Below are 5,052 nucleotides of genomic sequence, written 5' to 3' on the forward strand. Positions count from 1 at the left end.
TTCTTGCTCTGGAAATGTAACTAGCTCAGTGGTAGAGTGATTGACTAGCACACACAGGCTTGGTTCAGTGCCCAGCATCGAAACACAAAACAACTATAGCTGCAGTCACAGGGATGAACAAGATACTAGAGGATGAACAAAGATGACAAAGAGAATGTTTTCTCAGGCATATACTCCTTACATTTTAGGATTAGGATTTGAAGTTTATGATGGAATTCTCAAGTATGTTTTATATATGGTCTAGTGCAATTCTAATGGTGGTTAAATTTTTAAAATGTGTCTCACCATAGGAAATGGGCTCCAAAAAGCCAGCTCATGCACCAGAAATAGATCCTGATCTAACTGCCAGGGGTCCCAGGGTTGGGGGAAGGCTAAGGGGAGGTGATAAAAGGGATGGGGGGGTGTGAGCTTGGTATATAATGTGAATAAAACATTTCTGTAGTGGGTAGCCATTCCAGCTTTGGTCTGGAAGTTCCAACCCCTATTGAGGCTTAGGTAACTATCACACCTACAAGGCCGGGCCAAGGGAGGGCCCTGAAGACCCGAGATCAGGATACGCTGCACTGTCTTCCTCCTTGGACCCTGGACGCTATAGGTAGACCAAGGAGAGTTCTCCAGAGAACACCGCTGGACTGTTGCGCTGCATCTTTCCCAGAACTCGCCACCTACCTATCCCTTCATTTGTAAGTTATACCATTAAATAAATCTCCCTTTTAAGTACATGGAGTGGCCTTAATCATTTCTTAATAAAAAAATTAACTAAAAAATTTAAAATGGGATTAATCTAATGTTATGACTAGATAGAAACATACTCTAACAGTGACTACAGATGTGAAAATGAAGAGAAGATGTGGTGGTATATTGTGTGCCCTAATAAAATTTACCTGAAGATTGGAGGACAAAACAAGCCACTAGATTAAACATAGAAGCCAGGCAGTGGTGGCACACACTTTTAATCCTAGCACTCAAGAGGCAGAGATCCATCTGGATCTCTGTGAGTTCAAAGCCACCCTGGACTATAATAGAATGATTCAGTCTAGGAGAGAAACAGAACCAGACAGTAGTGATGCACACCTTTAATCCCAGTAATTGGGAATCATATGCCTTTAATCCCAGCACTAAGAAGGAAGTGATAGCTGGGTGGAGAAAGGTATACAAGGCATGAGGAGACAGGAATTGAGGACTTTTCAGGGTGGGCTGAGGAGGCCTAGAGGTAAGATGTGGCAGTGGCTTGTTCCTTTGTCTCTCTGATCTTTCAGCATTTACCCCAATATCTGGCTCCAGGTTTTGAATTAAAAAGACCATTTAACAATTCGTGTTACAAGAAGAGACCTATACTCCTATCATTCCTGTTTTAAGATATTTTTAAAATAATTGTTTTGAGATTACAGCACAATCACTTCATGTTCCCTTTCTTTTTTCCTCCCTCCAAGCCTTCTCATGTTCCCCCATGAACACACACACACACACAGAGAGAGAGAGAGAGAGGAGAGAGGAGAGAGAGAGAGAGAGAGAGAGAGAGGAGGGGTAACAACAAGTAAGATTATTTTAAAATGTGATCAAATAAGAATTATATTTTTTAGGATTTTGTGTCTTGGGGTTTTGAAGAAACCATCCCTTAATATCAAATATCAATTATGCTCTTTTGAGTAACCTCATTGGTTGTTCCTGTTTTCAACAAAATGAGGATAAACCAACTTAGGCAGATACCTATCATCATTTCATCAAAAGGGCAGTGACTGACTAAGGACAAGCAGTATATAGTTCTTCAAATACTCTAAGTAGCTAAAGAGAAGCAAGAAAAGAAAAACGTAGAACTTAAGTTCATTAATATACAATGTCAGTTAAAGATGATGCAGTTGCTCTGGCACAAATACTTTGAAGTTCTTATTTTGCTTTTGGGAATTTTCTTCCATTTGTCATTTGAGGTTTAAATAGCCATACTACTTCAAAATAATTGTTATCAATCATATCACTAGATGGCAGTATGCTTCTTCTAATAAAAGTGGAATGGCAGCTCAATATGTGCTAGCAGGATTAAAAATAAATTAATGACAAAGCAATTACTGCAAAAGAAATAACACAAAGAACCTGACTTTCTCTTGTTAGGCTAGTCTGAAGCAAACTTTTGTAATTTTGTACATGCTTAATTTGCTTTTATGACTCTACTGTCAGCTCATCCTAGAAGTGAGCTTCTCTCATTTTTTAAAAGAACTTTATTCCATTGATAAGTTCCTTTTACATCTCTTCTGCATTCCCTAACAGACAATACATACCTTGACTATTACTTGGTAAACACATGCAAAAAGGTTAAAGCTAGAGGAAGATGGGAGTGGGGTGGTTAATGGGTTTACAGAAAAGAAAAAAATATGCACAGTTGAGGTATTTGTTATTTATTAGTTTTATGACTTTTTAAAATAAATTTTGACATGTAACATATACAACCAAAAAAATGATTTGGAACTTTAGGTGACACTAGGAATCATCAAAGAGTTACTTTTACTAATTTATTCATGCATTTACTTTACTGGAAAAAAAAAAACTTTGTCCCCAAAGAAAATTTTAACCAAAAACATGAAGTATAAGGTCTATATAACCAGAGCTGTTGCAAGTACGGAGGAATTGGAATCTGAGGCGTGGGAACTTGGCATCTGGGTCCCAGAACCCACCCAGGTTTGTGCTCATTTTCTAGATATACCCTGAGTAGATTTGAAGAAAGCAGCATGGAAATCTCCAAGCCAGTGTAAGTTATTTACTTAAACCTGTCTAACTTGGGGCTTGGGTTAGTATTTATTGGGTAAAGTTCCTGCCATACAAGCATAAGGACCTAATTTCTAAACCCCAACACTTCCACAAAAGTCACTGGACATTTCTGTAACCATATAGCTAGCAGGCAGAACAGGGCTGATTCCCAGACCAGTCTAAACAATCAGTTAGCTCTGGATTCAGAGTCAGGGACACTGTCTCCAAAGATAAGGAGGAAAGTCACAATGGAAGACACTTGACATAAACCTCTAGTTTCAACACAAGCATGAGTATGGACATGTACACACACACACACACACACACACACACACACACACACACACACACACTTTTCTAATTCAAAGATTCAAAGAAAATCTAAGGAAAAAACTATACAAGCCCTACAAGCCCTACTGAAAGTTACACTGTGTTACAAGCATAATCTTCCTCAGCCAAGGTCCCATATGACTTCCATTATAAAACTGTCTCCTTTGATGTTAGATACAGTTTTTGATAGAACAAAAATGTGCCCTGATGGCTCTGTGTATTGAAATCAATTCTCACATAAGATTATCAAGTTTTCTCCATTTCACGTGTTATTTATGATGACATTTCAATTAAAATGAAAAAAATTACAATGGACCATAAAGAAATAGTAGGATACATAGAATGTTTCAAATAATTTTGGATAATGTTGTTTTTTCTAAAAAAATAATAAAATTGATACAGGAAAAAGAATATTGGATTGGAATGGAAGAAAAAATGCCAGGGGCAGAACAGACAAAAGAACAAGGACTCTTGACTCCTATTGATTTGGTTCAACCAAATGAACCGTGTTGATCATGGAGGAATTACTAATGGAGTCTCAGGTGAGTAAATGGCAAAATACAGAAATATTACTTAGTACACTGTGCGTCAGAGGATTAAACAGCCAAATATATACAAACATACTGGAGAAAGACAATCTCATCAACAAATGGTGCTAGACAAACTGGGTATTCACATGTAGAAGGATAAAAGTAGATCTCCACATCACACATCCTGTACAAACATCTATTTAAAATGGAAATTTATTTAACGTAAAATCTGAGAGTTATATTTTAAAACTTCCACTGGAAATTATATGAAAAACACTTCAAGATCTACTCATAGGTGAGGACTTTTTGCAAAACAGTCCAATAGTTCAGTAAATAATTCCAACATCTGACTTATGTGACTGCATGAAATTAAAAAGCTTCCACAGTGGAGAAAAGGACAGAGTAAGAGACAGGCTATAGAATAGGAGAAAAATCTTAGCAAACTTCAGATTTAAAGGAGGATTGAAATAGAATATATAAAGAACCAAACACTAATGAAACATAAAAGATTAGACATAACAACCCCAAATAATTTAGTCAACAAATGGGAAAATGAAATAACCAGACGGTTCTCAAAAGGTGAGATTTAAATGGCCAATAAATATGCAGGAAAAAAAGTGTTAACATCCTTAGCCAGGAGAGAAGAGCACATCAATTCAACTCATTTGACCAAGAAGGAAAGTGCCTAGAGTAATGGATGCTGTAATTGGCTGTGGAAGGCATCTGTGGGCCAGTGAGGGAGTGAGTATGCAAGTGTGTGAGCACCTGTGCCCCTCAATCCTTGTTCTTATTTGATAGAGACTTGTCTGACCTATATCCCATCCTGGTAGCCAGAAATTAAAAGTTCCAAAGGCCCCTTCCTAGGGAGCTATGAAGAAAGGACCTCTGGTCAAAGGCAGTGTCATGTGTTTCCAAGCTACTAGGGCTGGTCCTCAACCTCCTTCCTCTCTCCATCCCAAGCCCAGTGCTCAAGAGTGAGGAGCTGATGAGATAGGAGAAACTGGGTGTGTCCTGGCCACTGATTATGAATGTGATTCTGATCTGAAACAAACAAAACAATAAAAGTGTACTGGCATTCCCCCTCACCTAGGTCAAAGTCTTGATAATTAAGAAAAACGATAATAATAAATGCCATGGAGTATATGGGGAAAGTTACCCTTTATATTTCTGGTAGGAAATTATTTAGTGCAGCCACTAAATACATCAGTATGGAGATAATCCAGAAAAATCTATTTAACAAAATAGAACTACTTGCTACACCATTTCCTGGAATGGTCAGCACACTGAAGAGATAACTACAAATTATTGTTATAGAATCAGAATACGCAAGAACTGACAGATAGATGGATACTCATACATACAAATGTACATTTAAAAAATCCTGTAATGTCTTAAGATTATAATCATCTCTCTGCAATCTAGGATCTCTTTGCTATAATTATTAGAGTTA

The 5,052-nt window shown here is 37.5% G+C and overlaps 1 non-coding gene across 1 annotated transcript; it reads left to right on the forward strand.

The window, feature by feature from the left end:
- Positions 1-4,267: 4,267 nt before the first annotated feature.
- LOC114696815 lies at positions 4,268-4,647 on the forward strand. Its single transcript, XR_003735066.1, has one exon.
- The last annotated feature ends 405 nt before the right edge of the window (positions 4,648-5,052 follow it).

The sequence above is a fragment of the Peromyscus leucopus genome, chromosome X (genome assembly GCF_004664715.2).
Source record: "Peromyscus leucopus breed LL Stock chromosome X, UCI_PerLeu_2.1, whole genome shotgun sequence".
In the NCBI taxonomy this organism is placed as follows: Eukaryota; Metazoa; Chordata; class Mammalia; order Rodentia; family Cricetidae; genus Peromyscus; species Peromyscus leucopus.